The following is a 14,720-nucleotide window of genomic DNA, read 5'->3' as shown; positions in this document are numbered from 1 at the left end:
CCTAGGATTTGACCAAGATTCAAATGGGCATAATTTAAAAAATGAAAAATCAAGGCACATAGTCTTCTTATGTCATATAGTAAGCATTCAATTAAGTTGATAAACAAGCTCTAGACATATTCAAACCAGAAAAATCATGATGTATCTACCCCCTATATATCCCTAAACCCTGACTTATGAAGTCAAGCATGAAGAGAAGTGGTTTTTGGTTTCAATCATGGAAATTTCAAAAACCCTCCCAAGAGCTTCATTTTGGAGTGACTAATTAAGAAGCATAGATGCTTACCTTTTCATATTCATGTTTTAAACTTGTTCAAATCTAGGTCAACAAACCTAGGATTTGACGAAGAATCAAATGGGTATAAAAAAATTAAAACCAAGGTCTGCTCATGTCATATAGTGAGCATTCAATTAAATTGATAAACAAGGTCTAGACATATTCAAACTAGCAGGAAAATCATGTATCTACCCCCTAACCCTAAACTATGTCTTATGAAGTCAAGCATGCATGAAGAGAAGTGGTTTTTGGTTTTCAAGCATGGAAATTTCAAAAACCCTCCCAAGAGCTACATATTGGAGTGACTAAGAAGGATAGATGCTTAATTTTTCATATTCATGTTTTCAACTTGATTAAATCATGGTCAAACCTAGGATTTGACCAAGATTCAAATGGGCATAAAAATTCAAAAAAATGAAAAACCAATGCACATAGTCATCTTATGTCATCTAGTAAGCATTCAATTAAGTTGATAAACAATGTCTAGACATATTCAAACCAGAAAATTTATGTATCAAGCTACCCCTAACCCCAAACTCTGTCTTATGAAGTCTAGCATGAAGAGAAGTACGTGGTTTTTTGGTTTCAAACATGGAAATTTCAAAAACCCTCTCAAGATCGAGCTTCATTTTGGAGTGACTACGAAGGATACATGCTTAATTTTTCATATTCATGTTTTAAACTTGTTTAAATCATGGTCAAACCTAGGATTTGACCAAGATTCAAATGGGCATAAAAATTCAAAGAAAACAATAAAATGAAAAACCAATGCACATAGTCATCTTATGTCATCTAATAAGCATTCAATTAAGTTGATAAACAAGGTCTAGACATATTCAAACCAGAAAATTCATGTATCAAGCTACCCCTATCCCCAAACTCTGTCTTAAGAAGTCAAGCATGAAGAGAAGTACGCGGTTTTTTGGTTTCAAACATGGAAATTTCAAAAACCCTCTCAAGAGCTTCATTTTGGAGTGACTACGAAGGATACATGCTTAATTTTTCATATTCATGTTTTAAACTTGTTTAAATCATGGTCAAACCTAGGATTTGACCAAGATTCAAATGGGCAAAATTTAAAAAAATGAAAAATCAAGGCACATAGTCTTCTTATTTTTGGTTTCAAACATGGAAATTTCAAAAACCCTCCCAAATAGCTTCATTTTGGAGTGACTAAGAAGGATCCATAGGAAACTATGTACTAATACAATATAATGATCACCCGAGTTATTAGAGCAACAAGTCTGTCACTTACGTGTGGTTCCCATGCGTGAGGTCCCACACTTCAGTGAGCACAAGTCACGTACGCTAGGTAGGCAAACTCCCAGCCATCTTCTTTGTCAAGAGAGAGGCATCAACACACTCTCTCTCTCTCTCTCTCTCTCTCTCTCTCTCTCCAATTATCCACCTCCGTTGGCTGCCGGTTTTGGCAGGTCGTTTCTAGCTCAGCTCGTAGGCCATGGTGTGCAGGCTCTGTAGCCATGGCGATTTGGTCGCGCCAAGTGGTTCGTCCCCGGCTGTGACGAGGATCAATCCGGACGGTGGCTATTAAGGACCCGATCGCATTTCTTGCTTTCAGCATGGGGTCTACCATGTAAATCTTAGGGATTTAGACGTAATTTCCTGTTTATTTTGTGTCCTGCTGTAAACTGCGCTCTGATGCATATTGGAAATCTGGGTCCTTCAGGATCGTTCGGTTGTCCCTCTAAAAAAACATCTCTCTCATTCTCGGCCTTTCTCGCTCGCTCGCACCCCCCTGTGCACTGACAACCCTGCACAACAGTCAACATCACCAGAAGAAGGATAGACACCATAAATAAGTGGGTCCCCGTGACTGCTCTCCCTTCGTCTCCTCCCGTGTGATCCCTCTTCCTCCGACTCCCGACCTTGCGGAAAAGAAAAATGAAATGAAAGAGTTTCACTGGACGGGCAAACACATGTGCTGCCTAGTAATAATAATAACTAAAAAAGTCGACCTACGAATCTATTATTAAATAATTAAGCTAAACTAGGGTTTTGCCCAATACTACGGATCAATTTCTGAAAATCCTACTACGGGGTTCGATTTTGGCCTGCTAATATAAAATTATATAATCCGAACTAGTATTCCTCTAAAAAATCATTTTGGTATGCATCGTTTGGTACTTTTCATAGCTAGAGTGCTTACTCCCTCCGTTAGCAAATAGTCTTCGTATGTCATATAGTAAGCATTCAAGTTGAAAAACAAGCTCTAGACATATTCAAACCAGAAAAATCATGTATCTACCCCCTATATATCCCTAAACCCTGACTTAGCATGAAGAGAAGTGGTTTTTGGTTTCAATCATGGAAATTTCAAAAACCCTCCCAAGAGCTTCATTTTGGAGTGGCTAAGAAGGATAGATGCTTAATTTTTCATATTTATGTTTTAAACTTGTTTAAATCATGGTCAAACCTAGGATTTGACCAAGATTCAAATGGGCATAAAAATTCAAAATAAATCAAAATAAATGAAAAACCAAGGCACGTAGTCTTCTTATGTCATATAGTAAGCATTCAACTAAGTTGATAAACAAGGTCTAGACATATTCAAACCAGAAACATCATGTATCTAGCTACCCCTAGCCCTAAACTCTGTCTTATGAAGTCAAGCATGCATGAAGAGAAGTCATGGTTTTTGGTTTCAAACATGGAAATTTCGAAAACCATACCAAGATCTACATTTTGGAGTGACTAAGAAGGATATATGCTTAATTTTTCATATTCATGTTTATTAAACTTGTTTAAATCATGGTCAAACCTAGGATTTGACCAAGATTCAAATGGGCATAAATATTCAGAAAAAACAAAAAATGGAAAATCAAGGCACATAGTCTTCTTATGTCACATAGTAAGCATTCAATTAAGTTGATAAACAAGGTCTAGATATATTCAAACCAGAGAAATCATGTATCTACCCCCTAACCCTAAACTCTATCTCATGAAGTCAAGCATGAAGATATGTGGTTTTTGGTTGCAAACATGGAAATTTCAAAAACCCTCCCAAGAGCTTCATTTTGGAGTGACTAAGAAGGATATATGCTTAATTTTTCATATTCATGTTTTCAACTTGTTTAAATCATGGTCAAACTTAGGATTTGACCAAGATTCAAATGGGCATAAAATTAAAAAAACCAATAAAATGAAAAACCAATGCACATAGTCTTCTTATGTCATATATATATAGTAAGCATTCAATTAAGTTGATAACAAGGTCTAGACATATTCAAACGAGAAAAATCATGTATCAAGCTACCCCTAACCCCAAACTCTGTCTTATGAAGTCAAGCATGAAGAGAAGTACGTGGTTTTTTGGTTTCAAACATGGAAATTTCAAAAACCCTCTCAAGAGCTTCATTTTGGAGTGACTACGAAGGATACATGCTTAATTTTCATATTCATGTTTTAAACTTGTTTAAATCATGGTCAAACCTAGGATTTGACCAAGATTCAAATGGGCATAATTTTTAAAAAATGAAAAATCAAGGCACATAGTCTTATTATGTCATATAGTAAGCATTCAATTAAGTTGATAAACAAGGTCTAGACATATCAAACCAGAGAAATCATGTATCTACCCCCTAACCCTAAACTCTGTCTCATGAAGTCAAGCATGAAGATATGTGGTTTTTGGTTTCAAACATGGAAATTTCAAAAACCCTCCCAATAGCTTCATTTTGGAGTGACTAAGAAGGATATATGCTTAATTTTTCATATTCATGTTTTCAACTTGTTTAAATCATGGTCAAACTTAGGATTTGACAAAGATTCAAATAGGCATAAAATTAAAAAAAACAATAAAATGAAAAACCAATGCACATAGTCTTCTTATGTCATATATATAGTAAGCATTCAATTAAGTTGATAACAAGGTCTAGACATATTCAAACGTCAAAAATCATGTATCAAGCTACCCCTAACCCCAAACTCTGTCTTATGAAGTCAAGCATGAAGAGAAGTACGTGGTTTTTTGGTTTCAAACATGGAAATTTCAAAAACCCTCTCAAGAGCTTCATTTTGGAGTGACTATGAAGGATACATGCTTAATTTTCATATTCATGTTTTAAACTTGTTTAAATCATGGTCAAACCTAGGATTTGACCAAGATTCAAATGGGCATAATTTAAAAAAAATGAAAAATCAAGGCACATAGTCTTCTTATGTCATATAGTAAGCATTCACTTAAGTTGATAAACAAGGTCTAGACATATCAAACCAGAAAAATCATGTATCTACCCCCTATATATCCCTAAACCCTGACTTATGAAGTCAAGCATGAAGAGAAGAAGTGGTTTTTGGTTTCAAACATGGAAATTTCAAAAACCCTCCCAAGAGCTTCATTTTGGAGTGACTAAGAAGGATATATGCTTAATTTTTCATATTCATGTTTTCAACTTGTTTAAATCATGGTCAAACCTAGGATTTGACCAAGATTCAAATGGGCAAAATTTAAAAAAATGAAAAATCAAGGAACATAGTCTTCTTATGTCATATAGTAAGCATTAAATTAAGTTGATAAACAAGGTCTAGACATATTCAAACCAGATAAATCATGTATCTACCCCCTAACCCTAAACTCTGTCTCATGAAGTCAAGCATGAAGATATGTGGTTTTTTGTTTCAAACATGGAAATTTCAAAAACCCTCCCAAGAGCTTCATTTTGGAGTGACTAAGAAGGATATATGCTTAATTTTTCATATTCATGTTTTCAACTTGTTTAAATCATGGTCAAACTTAGGATTTGACCAAGATTCAAATGGGCATAAAATTAAAAAAAACAATAAAATGAAAAACCAATGCACATAGTCTTCTTATGTCATATATATAGTAAGCATTCAATTAAGTTGATAACAAGGTCTAGACATATTCAAACGAGAAAAATCATGTATCAAGCTACCCCTAACCCCAAACTTTGTCTTATGAAGTCAAGCATGAAGAGAAGTACGTGGTTTTTTGGTTTCAAACATGGAAATTTCAAAAACCCTCTCAAGAGCTTCATTTTGGAGTGACTACGAAGGATACATGCTTAATTTTCATATTCATGTTTTAAACTTGTTTAAATCATGGTCAAACCTAGGATTTGACCAAGATTCAAATGGGCATAATTTTAAAAAAAATGAAAAATCAAGGCACATAGTCTTCTTATGTCATATAGTAAGCATTCAATTAAGTTCATAAACAAGGTCTAGACATATCAAACCAGAAAAATCATGTATCTACCCCCTATATATCCCTAAACCCTGACTTATGAAGTCAGGCATGAAGAGAAGAAGTGGTTTTCGGTTTCAAACATGGAAATTTCAAAAACCCTCCCAAGAGCTTCATTTTGGAGTGACTAAGAAGGATATATGCTTAATTTTTCATATTCATGTTTTCAACTTGTTTAAATCATGGTCAAACCTAGGATTTGACCAAGATTCAAATGGGCAAAATTTAAAAAAATGAAAAATCAAGGCACATAGTCTTCTTATGTCATATAGTAAGCATTCAATTAAGTTGATAAACAAGGTCTAGACATATTCAAACCAGAGAAATCATATATCTACCCCTAACCCTAAACTATGTCTCATGAAGTCAAGCATGAAGATATGTGGTTTTTGGTTTCAAACATGGAAATTTCAAAAACCCTCCCAAGAGCTTCATTTTGGAGTGACTAAGAAGGATATATGCTTAATTTTTCATATTCATGTTTTCAACTTGTTTAAATCATGGTCAAATTTAGGATTTGACCAAGATTCAAATGGGCATAAAATTAAAAAAACAATAAAATGAAAAACCAATGCACATAGTCTTCTTATGTCATATATATAGTAAGCATTCAATTAAGTTGATAACAAGGTCTAGACATATTCAAACGAGAAAAATCATGTATCAAGCTACCCCTAACCCCAAACTCTGTCTTATGAAGTCAAGCATGAAGAGAAGTACATGGTTTTTTGGTTTCAAACATGGAAATTTCAAAAACCCTCTCAAGAGCTTCATTTTGGAGTGACTATGAAGGATACATGCTTAATTATCATATTCATGTTTTAAACTTGTCTAAATCATGGTCAAACCTAGGATTTGACCAAGATTCAAATGGGCATAATTTTAAAAAAAATGAAAAATCAAGGCACATAGTCTTCATATGTCATATAGTAAGCATTCAATTAAGTTGATAAACAAGGTCTAGACATATCAAACCAGAAAAATCATGTATCTACCCCCTATATATCCCTAAACCCTGACTTATGAAGTCAAGCATGAAGAGAAGAAGTGGTTTTTGGTTTCAAACATGGAAATTTCAAAAACCCTCCCAAGAGCTTCATTTTGGAGTGACTAAGAAGGATATATGCTTAATTTTTCATATTCATGTTTTCAACTTGTTTAAATCATGGTCAAACCTAGGATTTGACCAAGATTCAAATGGGCATACAAATTCAAAAAAACAATAAAATGAAAAACCAATGCACATAGTCATCTTATGTCATCTATTAAGCATTCAATTAAGTTGATAAACAAGGTCTAGATATATTCAAACCAGAAAATTCATGTATGAAGCTACCCCTATCCCGAAACTCTGTCTTATGAAGTCAAGCATGAAGAGAAGTACGCGGTTTTTTGTTTCAAACATGGAAATTTCAAAAACCCTCCCAAGAGCTTCATTTTGGAGTGACTACGAAGGATACATGCTTAATTTTTCATATTCATGTTTTAAACTTATTTAAATCATGGTCAAACCTAGGATTTGACCAAGATTCAAATGGGCAAAATTAAAAAAAATGAAAAATCAAGGCACATAGTCTTATTATGTCATATATAGTAAGCATTCAATTAAGTTGATAAACAAGGTCTAGACATATTCAAACCAGAGAAATCATGTATCTACCCCCTATATATCCCTAAACCCTGACTTATGAAGTCAAGCATGAAGAGAAGAAGTGGTTTTTGGTTTCAAACATGGAAATTTCAAAAACCCTCCCAAGAGCTTCATTTCGAAGTGATTAATTAAGAAGCATACATGCATTCTTACTTTTTCATATTCATGTTTTAAACTTATTCAAATCTTGGTGAAACCTAGGATTTGACCAAGATTCAAATGGGTATAAAATTTCAAAAAAAAAACAAAAAAAGGTCTTCTTATGTTATATATATATAGTAGGCATTCAATTAAGTTGATAAATAAGGTCTAGACATATTCAAACCAAAAAAATCATGTATCTACCCCCTAACCCTAAACTTTGTCTTATGAAGTCAAGCATGAAGAGAAGTGGTTTTTGGTTTCAAGCATGGAAATTTCAAAAACCTCCCCAAACTTCATTTTAGAGTGACTAAGAAGGATACAAGCTTCCCTTTTCATTTTCATGTTTTAAACTTGTTTGAATTATCTTGGTCAACAAACCTAGGATTTGACGAAGATTCAAATGGGTATAAAAAATTTAAAACCAAGGTCTGATCATGTCATATAGTAAGCATTCAATTAAATTGATAAACAAGGTCTAGACATATTCAAACTAGCAGGAAAATCATGTATCTACCCCTAACCCTAAACTATGTCTTATGAAGTCAAGCATGCATGAAGAGAAGTGGTTTTTGGTTTTCAAGCATGGAAATTTCAAAAACCGTCCCAAGAGCTACATATTGGAGTGACTAAGAAGGATAGATGCTTAATTTTTCATATTCATGTTTTAAACTTGATTAAATCATGGTCAAACCTAGGATTTTACCAAGATTCAAATGGGCATAAAAATTCAAAAAAAATGAAAAACCAATGCACATAGTCATCTTATGTCATCTAGTAAGCATTCAATTAAGTTGATAAACAATGTCTAGACATATTCAAACCAGAAAATTTATGTATCAAGCTACCCCTATCCCCAAACTCTGTCTTATGAAGTCAAGCATGAAGAGAAGTACGCGGTTTTTTGGTTTCAAACATGGAAATTTCAACAACCCTCTCAAGAGCTTCATTTTGGAGTGACTACGAAGGATACATGCTTAATTTTTCATATTCATGTTTTAAACTTGTTTAAATCATGGTCAAACCTAGGATTTGACCAAGATTGAAATGGGCAAAATTTAAAAAATGAAAAATCAAGGCAGATAGTCTTCTTATTTTTGGTTTCAAACATGGAAATTTCAAAAACCCTCCCAAAGAGCTTCATTTTGGAGTGACTAAGAAGGATCCATAGGAAACTATGTACTAATACAGTATAATGATCACCCGAGTTATTAGAGCAACAAGTCTGTCACTTACGTGTGGTTCCCATGCGTGAGGTCCCACACTTCAGTGAGCACAAGTCACGTACGCTAGGTAGGCAAACTCCCGGCCATCTTCTTTGTCAAGAGAGAGGCATCAACACACACACTCTCTCTCTCTCTCTCCAATTATCCACCTCCGTTGGCTGCCGGTTCTGGCAGGTCGTTTCTAGCTCAGCTCGTACACTACAAGAAAAGTTCTGATAGACAACGTCTCAAAATCGTCCGCTAAGGGGTATTTTTCGTCGCCCATGGGCCTAACCCGACGATATGGGTTCTGTTGTGGAAACTGCGTCAGGCAAAGTCCTACGACGATTTTTTCGGTCCGTCGCGCTTGGGCGCCCTTCCGCCACGGAAAATCGGACCGTTGCCCAAGTGTTTCCGGGAGTCCGTTGACTGCCGACGTCATGCAAGCCGACACGTGGCGTACGCCGTTAACCGGCGGCTAACGGCGTTAACCGGCCGAAACCCCGTGGTAGATGGTAGGCCCACACGAGGCCTCGCCACGTCTTAAGCGGGCCGGCCCATTAAGTTTGCGGGCCGGGCCAGCCGACTTAGTTTGACCGGTCAACTATATAGTCGGGCTGGTCCATTAGTTACGTGGGCCGGGCCTAACCTCTAAGGTTGACTGGTCAAAACTTTAATGGGCCGGCCCACTAAGCATGTGGGTCGGGCCGAATGCACTCGTTTGACCGGTCAACAGGCAAAAGGGCCGGCCCACAAGACATGTGGGTCCCACTTTCCTGTTATCGGGCCGGCCCATTTACAAAGTGGGGTCCACATTAAAGCAAATGGGCCGGCCCAAGAAGTTAGTGGGCCGACCCAATTAGCATGTGGGTCCCACTTTCCGTTAAAAGGCCGACCCATTTAGAATGTGGGGTCCACCGTATAGCAAGTGGGCCGCCCAACAAGATAGTGGGCCGGCCAAAACACAGGTGGGTCCCACTTTCTCGTTACAGGGCTGGCCCATTTAGAATGTGGGGTCCACAATAGAGCGAGTGGGCCGGCCCAACAAGATAGTGGGCCGAGCCAAAAAACTCTGGTGGGTCCCACTTCCCTGCTAAAGGGCCGGCCCATTTAGTATGTGGGGTCCACCATATAGCAAGTGGGCCGGCCCAACAAGATAGTGGGCCGGCCAAAACGCTGGTGGGTCCCACTTTCCGGTTAAAGGGCCGGCCCATTTAGTATGTGGGGTCCACCATATAGCAAGTGGGCCGCCCAACAAGATAGTGGGCCGGGCCAAAACGCTGGTGGGTCCCACTTTCCGGTTAAAGGGCCGGCCCATTTAGTATGTGGGGTCCACCGTATAGCAAGTGGGCCGGCCCAACACGCTAGTGGGTCGGGCCAAAAACACAGGTGGGTCCCACTTTCCTGTAAAAGGGCCGGCCCATTTAGTATGTGGGGTCCACCATAGAGCAAGTGGGTCGGCCCAACACGCTAGCGGGCCGGGCCAAAAACACAGGTGGGTCCCACATTCGTCTTAAAGGGCCGGCCCGTTTAGTACGTGGGGACCACCACAAAAGCAATTGGGCTGGCCCAACTAGTTGGTGGGGCGGCCCAGTAGTGGGTGGGGTCCACCTTAAAGCAAGTGGGCCGGTGTAACATCCCAATTTTTTTTTTAATTTTAGAATGTTAAAATTATTAAATCAAGTTGATTGAATTGTTTGACTTTGATTAGAACTTTGAATGAAAAGAATTTTTGATGACTTGTTTGAATTTTATTTTTCAACCTTGCTTTAAAATATTTTTTTTATACGAGTGGATTAACATGACAATCCAAATTGTTTTTATTTTGTTTCAACCACTTGGTTTCTTTAGTTTGAACTAAAATAATTACCCAACCATACTAAATGTATAAAGAGAGGGAATAAAATGACTTTCCCAAATTATGGTGGAATAATGCTTGGTATGCTCGTTTTATTATTATTTGAACTCTTGGATCTTTCCAAACATTTTCCAATGTTTCACGAGAGGAAATAATATGACATTTCCAATCAAAAGTAATGTTTTGGAGAAGCTCATGTTCGGTGTTATTTGCATCTAAGTAGTATTTTGTATTTTGGGAAAATCAAAGAGAGATGATAATATGACTTCATCATGATTAATACTCGGATTTACTTTATATTTTAAATCTCATCTAAAAATGATTTATTGTATTTCATGTATGTTTGCATTTGTTTAAATTGATTGATCGGTGGATATAACTAAACACTAAAATCTATTTTTGGAAATAATGCATAAATAGCCATATAGGCCAAAATGCATAAATTTAATTTTGTACACATTGGACAGAAATATGATTATAATTATCTTAGATTACTATTTTGAATTATTAAAATTAAACAATTTCGTTTGATCCAATTTAAAGTTAGAAACATTTAATTAAAAGGAAAAGTGAAAAAAAGAGGAACGACCGGATCACACTTACCAAACAAAGCTACCGTCCTCCGCGCACGCGCATGACCGCATCGGCCAGATTGGCTTGGCTAGCCAACATACGCAGCGGAGCCAACTCTTTACCTTTTTTTCTCCTTTCTCCTCTAACGATGCTGACAGCTGGGGCCCGCGTATCGTCTTCAACCTGCTGGTTGAGTTCGACGAGAACACGAGACTACAACCGATCCAAAATCCCCAGAAATTCGCTACAATTCCGTTCGACTTCGTGACCCCTACTCCACGAAATCTTCTCTATATAAACTCCCGCATCGTTCCCTCTCCGTTTTCGCAAAAATCAAAAAACCATAGTCTCTCCACGATTGAAATCAATCTCGCCGGAGTACCGCCGCCACGAAACTCGAAGACAGGTTCTGGGACTTCTCGACCCGCCCTTCTCTGCCTAAGCTTCCTAAATCGCTCGACCGCGTTCTCCTAATCATTTTTCCCTTCCGCAGAACCTCGGGAACACACGGACTGGGCCGCCGGAGTTTCGCCGGACTTGTCCGTCTCCAGCTGAGATTAGCAGTTGCTCTGGACCACGTCGACAGATGCTGCACGGCGAAGAGGAGGAGGACCTCGTCAAGCACTTCGCCAAACCGGAGGAGGCCGTCTCCGTCCGCACCCGAGTTCGCTGTCGCCGTCTTCTTCCTCGTGATTGACCGCGCGGGTGCTGTAAGTCTCTCAGCACCATTAGACTAAATAGGTTGTTTAGTTGGGTAGTTGTGGTTGTAGACCGTTAGATCTAAATCCAAGGGCCCTGTTAGGCCAATTAACTGAACCGGTATGAACAGGTAGTGACCGATCGATGGGTTCCAGAGTGCTAGCTCCTCTTCCGGTCAAAATTTCAAAATTTTATATCTTCAAATCTAGAGGTTCGTTTTAGATTTTAGTTTTTGCGTTGAATTCGTAATTAAAGGATCTATCTAATGATACTAGTTTTTCTAATTATAGATTTTATCAAATCTGCAAGTTTAAAATTTAATTTCAAATCTCGTTTTGGCAATCTCTAGTTTTGTATAGATTAAATCTCTTGCGGTTAGTATTAGAAAATAATATTGAGATCGAATCACATCACTTCGCGCAACATCGGAGCAGCGGCCGCTGTGACATCAACCAAAGCGTGAAGACTACACAGACAGGAGCATCTGGAGTCGTCAAATGCAGATCCAAACTGAGCACGTTGGTCGCGACAGTTCTAAACCGCGAAAATCCTAAATCTTTGAAAAATCATAGTTAAATATTCCTAATTCCGTTTTAGTTGATTCTTTTTGCGTTAGTGTCATAATTTTAAGATCTACACTTGGCGTTGGAGTTTTTAATTTATGAATAATTAATATTCCCAGTTGAATTTTGGAAGTTTTAACCTTAATTTTAACATATTTGAAGTTATATATATTTTATTAAATTAATTCCTTTTGCAAATTGATCCTTATGATCATATCTAATATTTGGAACAAACATAACTACTGTAGCACGTAATAAATAAATAATTTAAAATTATTTTGCATTTTATTTGTTTTACATGATTATGCGTTTTATTTGGATTTTTATTTGCAATGGTTGTTTATTGCGTGTTTATTTCTCTATGCGTTAGATTTATTCGGAGTGCGCGAGAAAGTTCACAAAGAAGAAATCATCATCAAATATTACTAAGGCAAGTTACACCTTTGTTCAAATTTTTATCCCAAGTTTTCTATGCATGTCTTTTTCCTTCAAATGATTAGTATGCATGTGTAGGATATTTTGGTAGATTTTACTTGGTGAATATTTTGCAAGTCGCGTGATTTTTGTAGATTGCCATGAGTAGAGTTATACTTAGAAATAATTCCACTTGATATCCCGCCCATAGGAATGCCTAAATTTTTCTAAGTGCTATGCTTATGCTACGTAAATATCGAAAGGGGTTTGAAACAAGAAATTTTTCTAAGTACTTGAGCTCTGTTTATGAGCGCAACTTTTCTCCCAAAATCCTCCTTCAAAATAAAACTAAGTTTTCTTCTGGGCGGAATGGTTTTGACGGGACAACGAGTGTGGAGATTGGTGGAGGACTGCCGCCCAGGATCAAAGAAGTCTGCCACGTTCCAGATGTCAGAAGCTTCCAGTGCAACCACAATACAATATGGGCTCTGTCTTGGCTAAGTACTTAGTGGGAAACCTCACCTGGGTACCGCCATTGGGAGGTATTTTGGGCACGGGCGGATCCGGAAGGTGGAGGGGCTACTAAGGAAAAGCTTCGTCGTGACCTCGTCCTGGCCTTAATGAAGATGAAGAATTTTGGCAAAAGGGCTTGGTTGTGAATTGTGGGTAAAGAGCGCAACCTCTCGAGAGTGTTAACCTGATCGATCAGCCGTGTCCACGGTAACAGGATAATTGTGAGCATCTGAAGGATGGAGCCTCTGAATGATTTCCTCTCTCTTTTCAAATGAGTTTTCAAAACCGTATGACGTGTGTAATATCGTTCATAGGTGGGTTTTGGGGCCTTGGTGTGTAATATCCAAGTGCTCGGGACTTGGTGTGTAATATCCAAGTGTTTGGGACTTGGTGTGTCATATCCAAGTGTTAGGTTGATTTGGACACTTGGTGTGTAATATCCATGTGCTCCACTCGGCCAATATTATTTATCAAAATTTTGCAAAGTAGGGTAAAAGATTTTATCTTTAACTTTGTAAAAATTGGCTTTACGCAAATAAAACTCAAGCCTTCTCTTGTCTGCCTTGCATGTAGATGTAGTCAATTTTCCCCTTCTCGGTGTAATTTGCCATACATTCAAAGTATTGACCACTCTCGTGGCTGCAACCTTTCATGTTGCAGGTTATTCGACGACTTGTGAGAATGCGTAAGGTCGCGAGTCTACACTCAACCAGCCTGTGGCATTGATGGGACTCCAAGATGTTATTTCGTTTTCCGTTGTATTGAGCTAGCCTTTGGCTATGCAAGTTGTAAATATTTGTACTCTGGATTATTCGAATCGTGTAATAAAGACTTGTGTTTTACATGATAATTCATCGACTGTGAGTGCTAGCTAATGATCCAGGGACTAGCATGTTTAATCACAGGGACTTTGGATCCTACCAGATCCGGGGTCGTTACAGATGGTATCAGAGCACAAGTTGACTGTAGGACGTGACCTTAGCCATGGAAAACCTTAGGACTAATAATTTCTAAGTAATTTATAAAATACTATTACTTCTTTTCTCTTAAAAGTTTGAAATGTTCTATATTTCTTATCTTTTCAATATCTTAGTTGACCATTACCCATTTCACCAAAAGACTTCTCAAGATGACATTTATGAAGCATCAACGCTACATCAATACTACAAGGTCTTCTCCAAAGGTGTTTTAAAGTTGAATGCTCATTAAAGATATTTCAAAGATTGAAGCTACAAGTGTCGAAGACTACGAAGATCTTGAAGGATAATGAAGAGTATTAAGACTTTCAAAGTCTCTGGAGATCTTGAAGATTCTAAGTGACCTATTAGGAACCAAACCTAGATAGGCCCCGGTACAACGTTAAGTGCGATGGTTTGTGAGTTGTCATTTTTATTATTTTGTTGACAACAACAACAACAAAATTTCAAAATAAAGTTTGTCTGTATGGGGTACCAATGTATCTTTGTCTCTTCTTTCTAGAATCTACTCTCCCCTATCTTAAACCCCGAAACAATGGATTCACAATGTGGAGACTACTTGGAGACCAGAAGAACGTCTAAAACATGGTGAAGGACTACAAAACAACGGACACGAAGAAAA

The sequence above is a fragment of the Lolium rigidum genome, chromosome 4 (assembly GCF_022539505.1).
Source record: "Lolium rigidum isolate FL_2022 chromosome 4, APGP_CSIRO_Lrig_0.1, whole genome shotgun sequence".
Taxonomy (NCBI): Eukaryota; Viridiplantae; Streptophyta; class Magnoliopsida; order Poales; family Poaceae; genus Lolium; species Lolium rigidum.
Note: the sequence above shows the minus strand (reverse complement) of the source record.